General features: G+C 36.7%; 1 protein-coding gene across 22 annotated transcripts in view; it reads left to right on the forward strand.

Moving 5' to 3' along the window:
- The window catches only part of PPP1R9A (protein phosphatase 1 regulatory subunit 9A), a 323,281-nt gene that overhangs the window by 4,221 nt on the left and 299,967 nt on the right, over window positions 1-19,093 (forward strand). The gene's annotated exons all lie outside the window — the stretch shown is intronic.

Genomic DNA, 19,093 nt, shown 5'->3' on the forward strand with positions numbered 1-19,093 from the left:
AAGAGTAAAGTTGAAGAAGTTTGGGGATTGTGAGATACATTCCAATGGACTGGAGTATGAATGACACGTACACTGAAAACCAGGAGGGTTAGTTTGAAACAGAATTACCACTTTAACTGATTTTACCTAAAATTAGCCAGAAGTGAGAAAATTTCCTGAATCCGAACACCCTAGGATATGAGGTATAATGTACAATGGGAGAGTTATGGTGACCTTGAAATAATAGTCTTATTTACTTGCTTAAAACATCTGAGTTATCTCTTACTTGAGTGTAAGTGGATTGTGAGGAATGTTGAAACTTATCTCTTTTTTTGTACTGCTACTTGGTAGTGAAAGTTTGATTCATGGAAATATATTAGCGGACTTAAATGCTTTAATTGGAAAGCTATGACTGTAAGTAGCTTTGAGTTCAGGATTTGTGATGTAGCACTGAAATGAAATTTTATGAAAGGAAATTAAATTGATTTGTCATTCCGGGATATATTTTTACCTCTTAAAAACTGAATAAATGCCAGTTGAATTCAGATTCTCTATTCTAATGACTTCACTTAGTTAACATTCGGTATAGAAGAAATAGCACAATGTACATCAGTAGCGGGTAGTGAAACATTATTAGCTGATAACGGCAATAGGGGCAGGAGGTAGTGGGTTGAATATCTCAGTCTCCTTGGAGTGGTTTTTTAACGTGTACTTGCGCACCAGCTCTGTCCTAAGATTGTGGCATGCCCTCCTAGGGGAATCTGGAAGGTTGTGGTGGTAGAATGTGTAGTCTGAAACCACTTCCTAGGGACTTCTAGCTTATCCAATATGTATGTGTCATAGATTTGGAATTTGATACGGTATCTTTTAAAAGAATCTAAAATCACTGTCTGTTGTTATTTCCACCTTATGAAACTTCCATATAAGGCTGTAAGATCTGTAGATTTACAAAGCAAGAGAAATTTGACTTTGTCTTAATTATGAAATACTATTTTGAAATAAAGTGATAACCTGTGAAATTATTTATGGATGTTAGCAGGCAAACTTTCATGTCATTAGTGTAAGACAAAAGCTCTGGGACAGAATGGGCCATGTCAAGTTAAACTATGTTTAAAATAACTGTAGATGTGTTATAAAATAACTAATATAGTGTGGTTTCAGAGTAAGCCAAGTTTCTTTGCTGTGCTTTTCCCCTTTCCTTTGTGAGCCTCTCCCCTACTCCCCCCCCCCCCCCAATTCTAGGCTCTCTCTTTAGAGGTGTCTTTCCCTCAGGCCTAACCAGAGAGCTCCAAAATTTCACCATGCGTGTTTCCTTCCCAAGTGTTCTCCTTTGAACATCATCTTTTTACCCCTTAGGAAGAAAGCAATAAGATTAAATTGTTTCACATTGAGCAAGGCAGGAATAACTGAAATGAACTCTTCAAGGAGTTTGTTAAAACCAGTGACTAACTCCCTAATGGGGATAGCAGCTTATGAAAATTTATCAAGTCCAGCACTACCTACTCAACCCAAAGGGGCACCAGCCTTGTATTTGGGTCCTGTGCTGCCCCAAACGTAACTGCACAGTAATAGATGTAATGAATTTTAAAGGATTTCTCTTTGAAATATGGCTGTTTATATGTGAACAAATCAGGTTTGGGGTATGATATTCTGAAATTCAAGTGATTTTTTCCCCCTACTATTGCTTATAAAAAAAGCATTTTGCCTCTTAACTGTCACGTAATAAAGAAACTATGTATTTCATAAAACAAAGAATGAAATAGATTACATGCATAAAAGTTTAACACATTTTATCAAGAACATAGATCAAGATTAAGGTTTGTGAAACAAAAATAATGCACTGCGTTTTAGTGGGCAGTTAACAGTACTAGTTGGAGTGGATTAAGTTTGCAAACAAAAGATTCATTCTTAGCCCTTTGTAATGAATAAGACAATTGCTCTTTGTTGTTGTTCTGATTGTTTAGCATGTGAGTGGATTCACTTGGGAATTTTGAGAGCTACTTTTCTACTGGTGGTGGTGATGGTAGAGTTTATTCTCCAATTAAGATTTTTGCCTCAGAGGGTGGTAATAATTAAATTCAATAAGTATTTATTGAAGGCTTGTCATGTGTCTGTTTTCATGCTGTTAGCTGCAGAAGACACACAAATCTGTAATGTTACCTCTTTCTTATGTGAGCTGGTGGAGTCAATTCTTAAACTTGATATTTAAAACCCACATAACAGTCTGAAAACCTGTGCTGAAATGTCTAATGTCCTATGAGGACTTTAACTGTCCTTGGCTGTGCTAAATGCATGGACTGAACAGGATTTGATAGACCATTTGGAAGGGAGAAAATGCTGAGCCATTCCCTATGTATGTTTCCTTATTCTTTTTATAAAGATTCACTTATGGGATGGTAGATTCTGATTTCCAACTTAAATCTTTTTCCTTTGAAATTTAAACATACTTCCTCTTTTAGCAACAAAAAGTGGACATATTCCTTACAAAAATGGTCTTTGGAACTTTTATATTCTTTTCCTGATAGTCTCATCTTAAGTCTTCACCAGGGTAGAATTTCTCAACACTTTCAGACTTTTGTTTTACGTCTTGTTTATGATCTTTGTATGTGTGATCATGTCCTCGGTTTTTATTTCAATTCTTCTATAGATGCCTTGAGTCTGTATTTTCCTAAGATACCTTAAATCTGGACCTAGAAAAACATCAGAGTAATAGCTGATCTTCCCTGTGTAGCATATTACTTATAAATAATTGTTGGTGAAATTTAGAAATGCATTGTTTCTTAATGGATTGGTTGATGTGTTTCATAGTGTTGTCAAAAATGGGATTAATAATGGAAAATATAAAATCCAAGTTTGAGATATGGAATGAGAGTGTTATGAACCATGCTAATTTGAGATGTGGAATTATGCCTTCATTCTCAGGAATTTCTCAAAACCAAGAGATCCAATTCATTGAATTTGCTTTAAATGAATCCAGGATAGAAAAGGTGACATTTTTCATTGTTTGTCCCCCCCCCCCCCCATTATTTCAGAACATTTACTGAGCCCTTATTATGTGTCAGGAACAATGCAATATACAATAAAATGTAATAAATGCATAAAATGACTGGAGCTGATCAGGTCAGCGAGTGCTGGTAGATGAAATGTATAGCCCATTAAGGACGCTTCTCAGGCTATTCTGCTCAACTGTTCTTCGATATTCTTTCTTAGGTCACTGCAACCTTCTTAAGGAAGTCCTAACCCTTTCTCTGTTTCCGGTAGCCTTTTGTCCTTTGGATAGGTGTTCTTGAAACACAGCAGAGATGAAAAAGGTTATTTTCCTAGTTTACAGCAAGAGGGAGATTATAGGGTTAATGATAGTGTAAGATATATTGCGCTGTACTTTTCTGAGTGTTTTCTCAAACTGTCTGGAGCTTTACAGAGCTGAGATTCAAAGGAGAATCACCAAGGGCACTATTCCTTCTCTAAACCTTACATGATACTTGTTGAAAGTGGGTCTCAGCATTCTCTATCTCTTCTGGAACTCTGAGTTGGTACACAGGGCATATATGAGACTTTATATTCAGGATACTGTTCAGGATGTACTGCTGAGATCCAAATTTCTGTCTTTTTCTTTCTTCAGATAGTCTCCCTCGGTGCTCTTAAACCTTAATATGCTTATAAATCACCTGGGGATCTTTTAAAATGCAGATTTCCGATTCAGTAGGTATTTTGTGGGAAATTATCTGGATGCAATGGTTAGCCTCCAAGTACACTACCAGAGTTCCTACAGGTTGTGGAATTGACAGGCTCAGCAACCAAATTAAATGTTTGAATCACACTGTTTCAAACACACAGCCAGTAGCAAGAGGAAAGCCATGGGGTAAGTTAGCACACTTAAGGTGCAAAGGTTGAAAGGACCACACTATGGGAGGCCTGGGTACACAATATTCATGTGTCCTGACTCCCTTTCACATCACTCTTCCCATTGAGGGTGTGGTTATGAGGGTCAGAGTTGATTTTTGAGTAAGGGCTCTACGTACTAGTAATACTCTGGGCTCATGATAATTCTTGCTCTATAGAAGAGAGTAGGTACAAGTACACTTACATACAACTGTAGTTTTGCCAGTTTCCCTGGTTTTATTTGTGTTTCTTGGGTAAAGCACCTGTGGGTCTGGAATAAGACCAGGATGGGTGTCCTCGGTGGGTGGCTCATATGGAGATGATACAGCTGCCAGTCCAGAGATAGAATGATGATGATTTAGTCTTTCCATGTCTTTCTTTCTACAAGTGAACCTCTCGTTTGTTCCATCATATTTTCTACTTGGGGATGTCTTATGGCTTACTAACTTAACTATTTTTAACACATCTTATGAATTTTGCCTTTGTTTTAGAAGTTCAAAACCCTTTAGAAGGGTTTAGAAGGGTTTAGAAGACCCTAATTGGGTCTCTTGAGTGTTGCCTTTACCTCATAAGCTATTAGCTTCCTTACCATCAATGACTATCACTTCTTATGAGTTTTATCCATCCCATTTATTTTCTTGACCTTTATAACAGAAGTTAATATTCTTGAATAATACAGCAGATTCACAGAACATTAGGTCTCAGGTGAGACTGTGCATTCTCAAGTGGGTGCTGAGGCTGCCGGTCAACAGATCAACTCTTTGGAATCTGATTGTGAAGTACAGTCTTTTGGCTTCTGAAAGGAGCTGGTCACAAAATGTTGGGGAAGCCCATTTAACACATTTGCTTTCCAGACCCATCTGCTGTGGCTGTTTGTGTAAAGTAATATTCTTTGCAGCTGAAACAGGTGTAAAGTAGTAATGTGCATGATGTTTCTGGATGCCAGAGTGGATTATGATTCCTAAAAAGTTTGGGTCATTAAAATGTCACATCCTAGACTCTTGTGTGGTCTAAGTTTTTAATTACAAAAGAACAGGAGAAAGAAGTTCTTGATAGACTCAGAAATTCCATTTTCTTCTTTTTTTTGGAAGCCCAAATTAATAAACAAGAGAGAATATAAGGATTGTCATCTTATTTAGTTTTTTTTTTTAATTTGGATAACTTTGATGTCATAATATTTAAGTTGGACTTCTTTAAAATTTTGATGTCTTGTACCTGTGGCTTATAACTAGGTAAATATATAAAAGATTTTAGTGTACTCTGTAAATCCAATAATGAGTATTTGCTGAATGAACCCCTTTTCTAATATTGAGTGTGTACACAAATGCCTCTTTTCTATTTCACTAAATGTTGGTCATTTGGTATATAAAAAGGGATTCTTTACTACAGCAAACTATTAATAGATGTTTGCTGGCATTTCTTTTAGTAGAAAGGTTTAGTTTTTCGGTTTTTGTATCATCCAATATGTTTTGTCTTCCCATGTAAACTTACCTACAAAGGATGCTAGTTGTTGGGTTAATGGGTTTTAAAAGTAAGAGTAGCTGAATTTCAGGGAAAATAATTTTCTGTTATGTTATCCATACCTTGTTTACCTTATTAACCCAGATACATGCCCATCAATAGTAATTTGATTTAAATCTCATCTTCACTAGATTTTTTTTTTCTTACTTCTTCACTACTCAAGGACAAAAAAGTATTGGAATTTCTTTAGAGAAATACAGTTAGATATGGGATAAATTCTGTATGAGCAAAACAAATATTGGTATATTAAACTCTGAATATCATTTGGTTTTTGTGCTTTAATTTACTTAATATTTTTTTCATAATTTTCTGTGCCCTTGCTTTTTGGATCTGTTTCGTTTTTATTCTTTTGCTTCATTATATTCTACAGTTCTCATTTTGAATGGGAATAAATGATTCATACTTTTTCTTCCTGGTCACTTAAAAATTTTCCTCCTGGTTCTCATTTTTTTCATTTTGGCTTGTGACATAGAAACTTAAAGATGAAAAATACTTCAAGGTAATCTAGTGTAATTTTCCACTCAGTTCAGTTAGCTCTTCAATAGCACATTGCTGACAGATGATCATTCGGCCTCTGCTTTAATAATTCCACCTTTGGGGAGTTTATTATTTTTCAAGGTGAAAGGAAAGTTAGAAGAAGTGTGTGTTTGTATGTGTGTGCGTGTGTGTGTGTAGTTGTAAAACATTGTGAATGTGCTTATTTTCATTTATTTTTAATTTGCAATTGTTTTATTGAGATAAAATTCAAATAGCATAAAATTCACCATTTTACAGTGCGCAATTCAGTGGTTTTCGGTATATTCACAGTGCTGTGCAACCATCACTATTATCTAATTGTAGAACATTTCCGTCACCCTAGAACAAAACCCTGTGCCTGTTAGCAGTCACTCCTAATTTCCCTTTTTCCTGTATCCTCTAGCAAACACTAATCTACTTTCTGTCTGTATGGATTTGCCTCTTTTGGACATTCATATAAATGGAATCATGGGCATGCTTTTTAAAAGGGATGTGGGGAGGGGGGCGGTGCCTGGATGGCTCAATCGGTTGTGTCCGACTTCGGCTCCGGTCATGATCTCATGGTTTGTGGGTTCAAGCCGTGCATTGGACTCTGTGCTGACAGTTTGTTTAGAGCCTGGAGCCTGCTTCAGATTCTGTGTGTCCCTCGCTCTCTGCCCCTCCCCACACACTCTCCCTCTCTCTCTCTCTCTTTCTCTGTCTCAAGAATAAATAAACATAAACAAATTTAAAAAAAAGGATGTAGGAGACACCAGGAGTTTGGCTTGCGATATGTTAAAATTTAAGATATCTTGAGGACAGCAGACTATGGGAAAGTCTAAAGGGCAGGGGCAAGAGAATTTTCTGGGTGCTGACATAGTCTAAAGATTAAGTGACAAGAGGTGGGAGCAACAGATGCTGTCTGCCCCTTATGCAATTTCATGGAGAGAGGAGAAAAAAAAAACCACAAAAAACGGAGGAGACAGCAGGAGCCAGGAAGGGATGAGGGTATTTGTAGGGATGAGGAAGAATGGTGTCTGTGGCAAAGAGGATGGTTGGAGCAACTCTCTTGTGGGACACTGCGCTTCTATTCGCGTTATCTGAAATTGCTACTGATGAAGCCCAAGTGTTTGCTTCAGCATGAGGTATCTTTAAAAGCACAAATAGTACTAATGCTGATTCCATCTTTATGTTGGTTTTAGCACAAGGGACCCTTGTCCTTTTCTGATGATCTGGTCAGCTTATTTCCATCCTCCTGCTCTTACGTTGTTGCTTTCATTATCCTTTTATATTGATTGAAATTGTTCATAGGCTCTTTATATTTAAAATTCTCACTCTCCAATATTTTAATAAAGATTTCGTATGCCATACTTGCTGTTATCTGTAATATAATCATTTAGGAGATGAGTAATTTGGGGCAGGCATTTATTTAGTTAATTGCACATTGTTTACTGAAGCATAGTATATATATTGCTATTAAATATTATTAGCTGGTAATGAAAGTAACACCAAGAGTGACTTGGTGTTCTGTAAACTAGACAAATCTGCCTCTTGAGGCCTTGGTTTTCTTATTTATAATTGAGACTGTCTTACTTGTAAAAGACCCCTTCTCAGCTTTAACATCTTGTGGTTCTCTAATTATCTCTTACACATATTTGTATAATAAGTACCATTATCATAAATGTGCTATTATTTCAAAGGGAAAATTTTGGACATCTTTTGTTGGAATGTGGAAGTGAATTTATATTGCTCTTGAGAATGATATTTATGCTATAGATTACAGTAAAAACTTTAAAATGGTTAAAGTTTTAAATCCAAGGGAGTACATTTTTATAGAGTGGCTTTTTAGAGCAACTCAACTTTTGAAAGTATGGGTTGAACTATATATTAAACACCCTGCTGAAGAACCTAAGAATAAAGAAATGTTTTGTAATATGGTTGCTGACATATTAATTGCTTCACTCACTTTTGTTCTGGAAATAGCTTCATAGCACAGCTCAACATGAGTGAGATATTGATAATTTTTTGAAAAATTCCTAATTTTCCAGTCGAACTTTCTCATGCATCTATTCTCGCAAAAAGGACAATGAAACAGGCAGAATATAAAGATCTTTTATAAAAATAAAAATTTTATTTTTCAGGAGGAGGAAAGTTTTTCTCTTCACTTACATCTGTTTTCAGAGAGATTTAAGAAAAGCATTTGTAGAATTAAAACTTTCCTCCAGATATTTATGTCTCAGGAAAAGTGGTTTTAAGTGAAATGGCTCATAGGCCTGTTAGTCTCCTCCCTTTTTTAAGTCAGATAATGAATTTTATTTTGTGGGAAGATGATCTTCCAAGTTAGTTTCTACACCAGCTGAAATACAGTGGCTATCTTGGAACACATATAGGTTGACAAGGGTCAAAAAAGATAAAGAATCATGATTATGGAGTCTTCTTCCCTGGAGTGACCAGGTGAGAGGCTGCCAGAGTAACTATCTGTGGAGTTTTCCCCTTGATGCTTTTGGACTGGCCTCGCCCTAAGAACCCGGGTGACTCACTGCCTTCAATCTGTCACTGTACAGCGCGGGGGACCCTTGTCCACTTCAGAGCTCTCCTCTAAAAATTACTTTCTACTTCTACTCCTCTCTCAAAGTATGTCAGGATAGAGTTGTGGGGAGGGTACATTCATGCTGGAAAATTTGTCTAATCTTGAATACAAGGATTTTAAATAGTACTGAGTCAGAGGTCCCTGTTCAGGGTTTTGAAGAGTTTTCTTTCCTGTGTAAAGGACTTCCACAGAGGAGACGGAAAAGCAGGCTTATTGGTTGGCATTTAAAATCCACTTGTGAGTCACTGCGGTATTGATGGGTTCTTTTACTAAGCACTTGTTTCAGATAAAATGGATGTGCAAAGTTGTTTTCTGGAAAGAAAAAGACATAAATTCACACTGTTCACTTTGAATCTATCTATCTATCTATCTATCTATCTATCTATCTATCTATCTATCTATTTATGTCTATCTATCTATCTATCTATCTATCTATCTATCTATCTATCTATATTGATGTTAGAAAGTTTAAGATTGAACACTAAACATTAAACACACAAACAAGCCTTATGAAAAATAAAAACTGGATCAGAGATGAGAGTCTATAACATAATAGGGAGAGCAGAACACAAGAATGATGACAATATAGATTAAGTCTTCATTAACTTTTGATATATGTGCATAACGTTAAATTAGCATTAAAAGGGAATGCTATTTACAGTTTTTTTGCTTGGGATCTAGAATTATCTATGATTGTTTAGGATAGATTTCTGAAAATTGGCTAAAATATACTGCCTGAATTATTATTTAGAAAGGTTGTATTAGTGTATAACTAGCATTGCATTGGAATGGTTTTCTCATAATCCCCACACCAGCACTTGGTGTTATTTATATGTCTTATAGTTTTCAGTTTGGTGGGTGAGAAATGTCTCTCATAATTCCCATGTATTATGTTGATTTATTGATGAGATGAAGTGTTTTCATGTGTTTACAGGCCATTTTTGGATATGAGTTGTGAATATTGTGTTTTTGGTCAATGTGTTTTCTTGGTCCATGATTATTAGTAAGGAGTACATCAGAGTTGTTATTTGTCTTGGTAGAAAGTTAAAAGAACTCACATGCCTAGTAATAGGGGAATGGTTAAATTCATTATGATATATATATTTGGGTAATAGGACGAAGCTATCGTAAGTCATGTTTTCTAAAATTTTAAAGATAAGAAATATTACTATACCCAGTATGTTACAGGGTAAAAACACTGGTTGAATACGTAATAAGCATTTTTATCACAATTTTATTTTTAACGTACGTATATTTGTACCTAGAACAAAGATTAAAAGCACATACATCGACGGGGTGCCTGGGTGGCTCAGTTGGTTAAGTGTCTGACTTTGGTTCAGCTTCGAGCCCTACATCAGGCTCTCTGCTGTCAGAGCAGAGCCCGGTTCGGGTTCTCTGTCCCCCTCTTTCTCTGACCCTTCCCTGCTTGCATGCATGTGTGCTCTCTTTTTCTCTCTTTAAAAAAATAAACATAAAAAAAAAAGCACATATGTTAAAATGTTAACTCTGGTAATTTCTGGGTGAGAGAATACAGTTGATGTTAAAAAATTATATTTTTCTAGATTTACTAAATTTTCTATAATGAGTATATGTTACTTCTTTAATTATATGTAAAAAAGTAACGGAAACACAATTAGAATGATCAGTAATAACAACTTAAGAAGTTGACAAAAACATTGTTTAATATTGACCAAGATTCAAATAATTAACCCTTATGTCACAGAAAATTTTGGTTGAAGAGTATAAATTAATGGAATACTGAAGAAAGTGTTGGTTTAAGAAAATGGGTGGACTTTTGGCAGTTGAATTCATTAAGTGCATATACTTTTTATTCCAGGTGAAATTGATCCCACATTTGTGGGTAAGCTTGTGAATATTATGGGGGGAAGATCTTCCAATGTATTTTAAATTATGATGGTAACACTTGCATAGATGTTAGATATCTTCCTTCAGTTGCTGGTTGTGTGAGTGATACCCTAATGTGTAACCTCAAGTATGCTTTTAATAAAAAAGAAAAAAACTGGGCATATATCCTGGATTTGAAGTGAAAGATATTTTGATGAGTAGTCTTACTAAAAATAATAAATATTTGTTTTTAAAAAAGAGTCTAACGGTTCTCCCACATGAAACCATGGCTTTGTTTTTGATCTGTTAAATTATTGAGCTTCAGGGGTGCCTGGGTGGCTCAGTCCGTTAGGTGTCCGACTCTTGGTTTCAGCTCAGGTCATGATCTCATGGTTTCATGGGTTTGAGCCCATATCTGACTCCACTCTAGCAGTGTGGAGACTGCTTGGGTTTCTCTGTCTTCCTCTCACTCTGCCATTTCCCACTAGCGCTGTCTCTGTCTCTCTCAAAATAAATAAACTTTTTTAAAAAACTAGAAAAAAAATATTATTGAGCGTCAACAGATTTTCACTCTCAGGAGCTGAGAGTGTGGAGATGTCAAGTTTAGTATCTTGACTATATGTAATCCTATGAAAACACTGGCATGCTCTCAGTTAAAAACAGGAATTTGAATTCTAGGACTCCACGGTGCCCTTTTGAATATGTTTCCTGTTCCAAAACACCAGCCAATATGTCGTTTCCTGTTGTTCTTTTTAACAAAAGTTTTAGCCGTAAAGAGATTCATTTGATGTATGATTAGACTATATGGTAGTGTATAATATTTTTAGTTAGAGTCAAAGGGTCAGTTCCTCTCATGAATTGGATAGCATTTCACCTTTGAAAAGCTTTGGTAGATAATGCTGGAGCATGTAAATGATTAGAAAAATATTTTTGTCAGGTAGCAGAGTTTTCTGAAATTAGAAGTTTAAAGTATTGCTTCTGGTCTAATTAGATCAATTGATAACTCATCTCTTACAATTTTAAGCAATTCTGGCATTCTGTAAGCTCTGGTGAAGTCCTAATTAAATTCCCTTGCTGTATACTCTGGTGCTGCATTACCATTTTTCATTAGGTATACTTTACTTACACTTATTACAATGTGGCTAATAAATTCTATTTGTATTTTATTGAATACTGATTTTATAGTAATAATACTTATATGATTGTATATAATTATAAGGATTATTTAAAGGAAAAAAGGCAACATTATTATGCACCCAGCTAACTTTGAGATGAAACTTGTGTTTTTCCATTGGAGATTCTGATGCTTGTGGAATTTTTATGTTGCTGGTTCCTTCTCTGAATAATGAGTTCTGTGAGTAGTATTTTTAAGGAACTAGAGAGCTCTCAGGAGATTGCCCCATTTGCAGATACAGCAATCAGAAGTTTTAGTTTTTTTTTTTTAATTAAAACAATTTTTTTTAATGTTTATGTATTTTTGAGAGAGAGAGAGACAGAGTGGGAGCAGGGGAGTGGCAGAGAGAGAGGGAGACACAGAATCTGAAGCAGGCTCCAGGCTCTGAGCGCTCAGCACAGAGCCTAACCAACAAGGGACTCGAATTCACGAATGGTAAGATCATGACCTGAGCTGAAGTTGGACGCTTAACCGACTGAGCCCCAAGCAGGTTGTTTTATGGCCGTGTCTCTGGAACTGTCACACTGCCTGGCACACAGTAGGTACACAATTGGTGGTAGTAACCTTTGATGTCCCTCACCCACTCCCCTTCCCCTTTCCTGTTCCCTCCCCCACCTGAAGGATGATGGTGATAAAATTTGTACATGTATAATGATTGTATCATTTCTTTGTAAGTAAAATTCTTCAAGTTAGCAGTTATAAATGAAAGCCGAGCGATTCCATTATAGATTGTAATCTTTTCTGGTCCCTGTTCTGGCTTGCTGAAGCTGTTGTGCTCTTTCATTTGGGAAATCTCAATCTATTGCCCTGTAAGATAATGACAGTTTATAAGTAACCAGAAACAGTCATTACAGTATAGTTGCATGAGATATAGCTGTGAGGGTTGAAGGGGGAGAGTATTCATTTTGCTTTAACTTTATTTCTGCTTTGAGTGATCAACCAAGCTTGTAATTAGTTGCCAGAAAATACAAAAATTGAGGCTCCATACTAAAGTTGTAAAGCTACTTAGAAATTTCAGTCATTTGCCACAACTATGGTAAATTGTGTATGTGAGTATATCTGTATTCTTACATGAAAATTATTGAAAATTTAATTAAAGAAGGCAATTGAATTATTTTTTACCATTTAGTCTCTTCCCCACATTTTATTTCCTGAGCTGTTTATTAAAATGTGTTTTCTTTTGTACTTTTCTGTGATTAGAGAGGAAATACTTTTTTTTGGGGGGGATCATTTCTGGCCCCACTCACCTTGATAACTGATTTCAGAGATGTCTTTGGTTTTAATTCCAGACCTAAGTTATAGCTCTGTAATTATTTTGGTAGCCAGTTGTCTCATTCTCTAATCAGATTCTTGCTGAGTATGACTTAGTTTATCCAGAAAACAGCTTTCCATTTTTCTCTGTGACTTGTAAGTAATTAGTAATAAACTGCATGGGAACAAATAATCCAGGGTCTTCAAATCATATTTTTTGTCTGTATGTTTCTTCCACGAATTATATTATCTGGGAGAAGTCTGACAATTGTTATTAGGCTAAAATATGACATCCTTTGTTTACTCATGTAAATTTGCTTAGGTACAAAATGTATGTCATTTTCCCAGACAGAAATAGCCTTTAATGGCACTCTAAGGAAGAGAATTGCCAGGCTGTTTTCTGCATTTTTATTAAATAAAAATACAATAACTTTTTTGGGGGTTTACGTATATTCCTGGTGACATAAAAAAGTGTTCTTTAAAAAAAAGAATTACATTTTGGGTGGTAGTGGTGTTGGTAAGAATATGTGACAGTATATTATGTTCATGTTATTTGAATGAATTGAGCCAGTATGTGAAATACTGTTATGTACTGTATGTTATTACTGCTAACGATATTTTCATTTTGAGATTAATATGATTATAACATTTTACAATTACTGTCTGGGCATTAGTCAAGGTTGATAGATCACTTATTATTCAGGTGTTTATAAATAACTGGTTATGCTGCAGCTATTTAGAGAAGTGTTGTCTTCTAATTGATTGATAAGTCAACAGACATTACTGAATATACTTAATATGTGTTGAACATTGAGCTCTGATGTGTGGATATTAAGATAAATAAGACAAGCCCTTGCTTATCAAGAAATTTATAGTCTTGTGAAGGAGATGGAGAATAAAACATTTATAGGATAGTTCCGTAAGTATTGTGACATAGTTATATTCAAGAAGTGACTGTATGTGTTTTATTCTCCAAACTGGGACACTTTTCACAATAAAAAAGAGGTGAATAATAATAATACATATTTGAGATAGTAGATGATCTGAGTGTGTGTACGTTTTTATTTATTTTTATTTTATATTTTATTTATTTATTTTTAAGTAATCTCTACACCCAACATGGGGCTTGAACCCACGACCCCGAGAACAAGAGTTGCACGCTATACTGACTGAGCTCGCCAGGCGCCTCTATTCAGTTTTTAAATAAGAGCATAGGCAAGTTGCTTAGTCTTCTTTATATCCTACAATGTCTAAGGTGACTATATGATTTATTGTCAAACTGGGACACTTTCTGATAGTGAAAGGACTGTTGTTAACACGTAGGCAGCAACAACAGGCATAACCTAGGACTGACCCAGCGTGGCCAGTATACGTGGTCACATGCATATTAACAGGGCGCAGAGGTGTCCCCCGTCATTAGGAGGAGGGGAATCATCAGGAAGGGCTTCTTAGAGGAAATGGTACTTCACTTTATTTATTTTTAATATTTATTTATTTATCTTGAGAGAGAGAGCGAGAGTGTGCATATGAGCAGGGGAGGGGCAGAGAGAGGGATAGAGAGAGAGAATCCCAAACAGGCTCTGCACTGTCAGCACACAGCCTGATGTGGGGCTCGAACTCATGAACCCTGAGATCATGACCTGAGCCAAAATCAAGAGTTGGAGGCTTAACCAGCTGAGCCACCCGGACACTCTGGCACTTGACTTTAAAGATGAATAAGAGTCCATCAAGTAAAGTAGGATATCCTAAATCGAAGAAAAGTATGTTGGAGGTAACTGTACGTAAATCAGAACTAAGGAACATTAGGGCTGTGCGTGTGCATGTGCGTGTGTGTGTGCGTGTGCGTGGTGTAAGAATGTAGGCAGGTAATATTTCAAGGAGAGACTTATATACTAAGTGGTTGGAATTAAATGCAAACTCTGGGGAGTCACTGAAGAATTTAAAGGGATAGTTGACCTCATCATTTTGCTATAGTGCTTCCCTCTTAATTGTTGCTGGTTCTGGAAAGCTGGAGGAAGTTCATCAGTTCTCCATTCTTCCGTTCATTCCCACTGTTCTTGCAGAAACATTTATCTTAGATGCTTTCTACCAACTTATTTAACCAACTTATCAGATTAACTGATATTTTCCATACTGATGGGGCCCATCTGACTGATTCTGGCTTACTTACAGTCTGCTATTTAGTATGCCCTCACTTTTCATCCTGCTAAGTTGAGTTGTAGCTAACTATGAGTTGGTTATGTACCTTTCTAAACCTGTTTTTGCTGGTTTCTTATCTTTCTAGGTATGTGTTTAATTGAATATTAGGTATATCGATGAAATATGAGTGTTAAAAGAAATTTTTTTCTATAAAACCCTATATTGAAATCTTCAGAAAGGTCTGATAAAGAGGTTACCTAAAAATCTTGCTGTTGAATTAAATGAAGGTGAAATGGATTAATAAAACTGTTTGAACAAATATCTAAAACGATCAACTACTCCAGTTATTTTTCAAGTGTCTTTCAAGATTTTGGTCCACTCTAAGAAAGTCAAACTGGTCATTATAGCCGGTGCATAATGCCAGTTGTTAATTTGTAGACCTAAACTCAAAGCAAAGGTCCTGGCGTGATATCCAGAGATCAGTGAATGAATGTACTTTTAGATGTCTTATGTTAATATAGACCTGATGAAATATAAATCAGATTTTATGATTCTTTAACTGCTTTTTTCAATTAGTTGACAAATTCTTAGTCCAAATTGCTTCTGCTAAGAGGGCATCTTCTTGTAAAGAATGTCTGCTGTAAGCCAGAACTCAGCCCATCTCCTGAACTACATATTGGAACGTATCCTCTTTCAAGGCGTCTGAATTCTAGTGGGAAAGATGGACGGGTAAGTCAGTAGTTATAATGCAGTGAGAGATGCACTGTGTTAGAGGTTTTCACAGGACACTGAGCGCAGAGAAAGAGCACCTGGGTTCTGGACATAAGTTAGGGGAAGCTTCTGGGAGAAGGTGAAGATCTAGCTAAGTTTTGAAGGTTTAGTAAGTGTTTGCAGAGAAAGGGCCAGGTGTGCAAAGTAGTAGGAAGGCACAGAGGAAAGAAAAACACATTATCTGTCGCAGATCTTTTTTTTCTTTTTTAGTTTATTTATTTATTTTGAGAGAGTGTGTGTGAGAAGGGCAGGGGAAGACAGAGGGAGAGAGAGAATCCCAAGCAGGCTTCACACTGTCAGTGCAGAGCCTGACGCGGGACTCAAACTCACGAACTATGAGATCATGACCTGAGCTGAAATCAAGACTTGGATGCTTCACCGACTGAACCACCTAGGTACCTCTCTGTTGCAGATCTTAAAGTAGTTTAATATTGTTGGTGCATAGTAAGGCAAGTTTAGATCAGGAGGGTTCCTTTGTGCTAGACTCAGGAATTTGCACACTTTTCTGAAAACTTACCAGTCATGAGAAGGGATTTTGAGCATAGAAAAAGGCATGATTGGATTTGTATATTAGAAAGGTCACTCTAATGGAGGGTGGAAGATGGATTGCAGGAACAGGTCTGGAGATGGGGGTGGAGTGGATATGCAGGAGTTCAAATTAACAGGGCTAAGACTGGTAAATATTTATAAGAATGGGGATCAAGACAGGCAAAGATCAAGCTGGGGCAAGACATAAAGGCAGAAGATGATGAGAGGTGCAGTTTTTTATGAGGTTAACTTTTAAGTACAAAAATCATATGCAACTATTTCTTATTCATCTCCTGGATTTCTCCTTCCCTCCCCAAAAAGCACCTTGGCCTAGTGCTTGGTTTATAACAGGTAGTTAGTAAATGGGAGATAGTGAAGGAATTAGCTGGATATAAAGAGAGAGTTGATTGTCTTTGATCCACCAGTTGCAAAATCGGATGGGTGAACTAATGGGGCCCTCAGGGGAAGGCAGTGGGGTCTGAGAGCTAGATCCAGGTATCTATGGCATTGGGGTACTGTGAGGAGAAGAAACACGAGGATAAGGAAGTGGGACCTGGTGAGAGTATGGGGAGGCAGTATGATGGGTCAGGCCCACATTTTGGAGGAATGAAGTTTGAGAAATAGCGCTCTGTAGAAACTTCCAAAGAGGAGAAGATTTAGGACGATTTTAAGAAGTATAAAGGTTTAACAGCCTTGTTGGTGGGTTGGTAGGTGAAGTAGGGTTCTCTGAGTAATTCTTCTGAGCAGAGCTGGTGGTATTTATGGATTGAGACTAGGGAAGAGCACTTCTATTCAGGGGAGGCCAAAGAGGTAGAGAGATGTAAAGATACTGACTCACATTTATTTCTGTTAGAATAAGTTAGTACTGCTGGGCCATTTAAAAACTGTAAGAGTAACTCAGGGCTGTGTACAGGCTTGGTGGCAGATTTGGAAGAGAGTTCAGGGCCAAGAAGAACCAGTGCTGTACTTAGCTGTCAGGGTCTTGCAGGGTAAGCCTGGGTTGTTAATGCACCCGTCCAAAATAGTCAGGTATGCAGATGGTGGACACCTTCTGTGGAATTACTTTGCCTGGTCAGCTGGAAGTTTTTCTTTTTCCTTTGTAGATTTTTCTAGCTGTGTTTTGCCCTCTGATACTGGATCTGCAGTGATCCTAAATAAAGGCTCCAAAGTGACAAACATGAATATTATTCTAAAGCATCAGGAGACTGAAATAGTACTTCTTTCAGTCTTAATTTGCATTGCAAAAATAAGTGCTCATCAGTAAGATATTGTGTTTGTTTTCTTTTCTGAAGGCACGGTGAACTTCAGATGATATTCCAGTACTTCCTAATTTGATTTCAGGCAGTAGCCTTTTGACAGGTCATTGTAAATTAAAATCTTTTTCCTATTGGCCTGATGTCATACAGGGAGATATTGTTTCTACAAAGGGATGCCACCTCATAAAAATACTAAAATTAGTCATGAAAGAAAACATACAGTGCAAGTTAATGCAAATAGAGGAAGTATACTAACCAACACAATAATAATGGAAATGTTGCTTTTAGGGATTTTTCTGCACGAATTAGACTGACCGTGGGTTCTTAAAATACCACTTCTATGTGTATGAATGTGTGCCTCTAAAAGTATTTGAATGGGAGTGGCTGTTTCCATGGCTATTTCTTCTTCAGTGAATTTTTGCTGCTGAAGACACCCTGACCTGGCTCTTGGCATTTATTTCACTTGAGGTATGTGTTGGGCTGGGCATTAGCCGGTTTTAAAGACAAGTTCAGTTTTCTTTGTTGTTATGTAAAATTACCTAGCAAATGCTTGTGCTTAGTCCATTCTATCTCAGGGGTGGCTGGAAACAGATCTACTCAGTATTGCCCTTCTTGAGAAAGAATGGATTGTAATGATTATTATTTTTGAGCAAATCTGGGTCTACCAGCTGAAAGGGACTTTGGATTTTGTGTTGTATTTTGCTTACTGGTTCTGTAAATGGTGTCAAACAGATTGAATTGGTACCAACTCCACAGCCGAATTCTCTAAAATGAAGGTGCTGGATTAGAGGATCTTTAGATCTAGAAGTATCTTGTAGACATAAAATTTCAAGCCTTTATTATAGAATTCTTAATTAGTTACATGAATATTCAGACCCCTTACTTTCATGAATGTTGTTTGGAGGTGTGAATTTAGTGTTTGCTAAGTCTATGAGAATGGAGGTAAGGTTTTGGAGAGTTAGTTCTGGCAGTTAAATTTAGCTCTGTTAAAACTGAGAAAATATATATTCACAGCATTTGACCTTGGAATTATAGGTAGGAGTGCTTGAGAGGAAGGGAAAGGGGGATGGTGGAGCTCATCATGACAGTTCATGAATTAAAATGAACCACCTACTCTACCAATAATAATTATGATACATCTTTTTTTATGCTGCTCTTCATTTACAAAGATGGAGACGGAGATTCCAGTCTACCTGGGGCATATACTTTTTTTTTTTTTTTTTGGTCAGGAAAGGTAGTATTGTTTTGATTCATCTACATTCTATCATCTGATCTCCTGTGTGACTGGTATCGTATAACGTTGAAACAGATGGTCAGGAAACAGTATGTATCTGCTGAGTAGCGCTATGTGACAAAATATGTGACTATATGATTAAAAGTCAGGAAAGAATTAGCTTTCACTCTGAAGCACACACACATACACAAGTTGTCTTTGGCTGTATATGTATACCCACGTGTCTATGGATATATAGATTTATAGCATATATAGTGTCCCGCCACCATGTAGGAAAATTTCAGTGCTTTATTATTAAATTTTTTTTAACTTCTTTTAAATTTTATTTTTGAGACAGAGAGAGACAGAGCATGAACAGGGGAGGGTCAGAGAGAGGGAGACACAGAATCTGAAACAGGCTCCAGGCTCTGAGCTGTCAGCACACAGCC

This window comes from Felis catus, chromosome A2, assembly GCF_018350175.1.
Source record: "Felis catus isolate Fca126 chromosome A2, F.catus_Fca126_mat1.0, whole genome shotgun sequence".
In the NCBI taxonomy this organism is placed as follows: Eukaryota; Metazoa; Chordata; class Mammalia; order Carnivora; family Felidae; genus Felis; species Felis catus.